This window comes from Macadamia integrifolia, chromosome 4 (assembly GCF_013358625.1).
Source record: "Macadamia integrifolia cultivar HAES 741 chromosome 4, SCU_Mint_v3, whole genome shotgun sequence".
Lineage (NCBI taxonomy): Eukaryota > Viridiplantae > Streptophyta > Magnoliopsida > Proteales > Proteaceae > Macadamia > Macadamia integrifolia.
Genome location: NC_056560.1, coordinates 30,776,758 through 30,779,060, shown reverse-complemented (window position 1 = coordinate 30,779,060; position 2,303 = coordinate 30,776,758).

Below are 2,303 nucleotides of genomic sequence, written 5' to 3'. Positions count from 1 at the left end.
TTTGATAAGATTTGACCAACCATCTTCTTTGAGGTCTTCACCAAAATTGCTTCCCTCTCACCTCGGCCGGTCCCTGACTCTCCTAGGAACAGATTATTGACTCATGGAATCTTCCATCTTCCATTCTCCCCCCTTCCCCATGAGGGCTTGTATCCTTTAGAGTTTCTATCCTTTTTTTGTTTGGGCTCGTTCCCCTAGCTAGCAGTGTGCCTTCTCCCCCCCTTCTTTCTCTTGTAATTATTTTTTCTTCTTGGGTTAATATATATTTATTCATAAAAAAAAAAAAAAAAAAAAAAAAAGCTGTGTTGGACTGGTCATGCAAAAAAAAAACTGCATGAGGGATCAGATGGCATAAAAAACCATCTCTTGGAGAAACTAAATAACTGGCCTTTGTGTATTGATATGCTTCTCTGCAGGAAGAGAAGGGGGGGTGGTTGGAGGCAACCAAAACCAAGCATCCTCAAATAATTGGATCACACATCCACTACCAAGTCACACTCATGAGTCATGAAACATGTGGCTGGTTGTTTCTTTGTCTTTTCATATAGATAGCATGTTTGACCATCAAGAAAACTCTATATAGATAATATCTATTGGTGGTTGTTTTCCATCTTCTCCTTTGTTTTATCTTGGTTTCCTCATGTGTTGTTGAGGTATAGAATGAGGATTTGGTTTCTTAAAGTTCAATTTCTCTCATTGTTCTCTCCCAAGCAGTCCGAACATGCATGTGGAATGAATTAACCCTAAAACCTTATACCCTACCTACTCTCATATGGCCTTTGCAACACAACCAAATGCAGATTTACAGTGTGAAGGGATTTCTTGGTCAGATCTTTTTACAAATTACAATTCATTAATAGCCTGGCAGATGTAGTTCACCTATTAAAGAAAATGTCATGGTACTTTATTGTTTTCTTCTAGGCTGGCAGTTGGTGATGCCTTCAAATTATTATTATTATTTTTTGATAAATAATGAAATTTATAAGAAAGATAATAGGAATACAGGGCTAGTATACACAACCAACACCACCACCACCACCCTCACCACCAATTGACAAAGGTTGGGTACCCTCAACTGGAATCACATAATGGGATGAAGCCATGAAGGTCCTAAAAAGGTTTAAAATATAGGTATTAGGTATCGTGTTAGAAGGGTGATTTTAAAAGATGTATGATGTATCCTATATCGTATCGAGGTGATGCAAGATACGCTACAAATATGCATGGAAATGGTCAAGAAACATATGAAAATGCTTGGGATACATGCAAACTATATTTTAAAGCATAAAACACTATAAATAGGTAATATGTAAAATATATCATGTATAAAAAGGTGAACAAAGTACGACAAGACAAGTGTATTCAATTGATTATATATAGAGGATGAGTTTTTTTTTTTTTTTTTATATGTACAGGCTACTGATGCCAAAATAACAACCAACTCAACCTTATCGCAACTTAATGGTGTTGGCTAAGAGGGGGGAGAGAGAGAGAGAGAGAGAGAGAGAGAGAGAGAGAGAGAGAGAGAGAGAGAGAGAGAGAGCAACTCAAAAAGTCAGGAGAATCTCAGCTAGATGGGGTCAGATACATGGATTTGTGCTCTCCAATGGGCTCTATCCAAGGTCATACTTAGGACAAGATTGAGACTGTGCATGCCATTCCTCACCATTTCGCTTATGGTCATTTTAGGCTTGCCCTTAGGTCTTTTAGCTCCTTCAATTTGAATCTAATCTCTCCTTACTAGGGCTCCCTTAGGCCTTCTTTGAACATGAGCAAACCACCTTAAACGACTTTCGTGGAGCTTGCCATTGGTCGAGGAAACTCCCAAATCTGCTCCTTTATGATCATTCCTTACTTTATCCTTCCTAGTTTTGCTGCAGATCCATCTTAACATTCTTATCTCAATTACACATAACTTTTCTATATAACACTTTTTAACTGCCCAACATTCTGCCCCATACATCATAGCTGGTCCCAGAACATTTTTATGGAATTTTCCCTTAAGCTTTAAAAGGATACGCTAGTCACTCAACACTCCGGACAGACCTTTCCACTTCAACCATCTCACTTTAATTCTCTGTGAAACATCATCCTCTATGTCACCTTTATTTATGGTTGCCCCTGGATATCTCAAATAGTCACTTTGTGGAATCTCTCTACTTATTTTTCACCATTTCATTATCCATCATAGAGTGGCTAAAATTACACATCATATACTCTGTCTTTGATCTACTACTCTTAAAACCTCTTATTTCAAAGGTTTATTTCCATAACTACCGTTAATCCCTGTTTACTTTTATCCA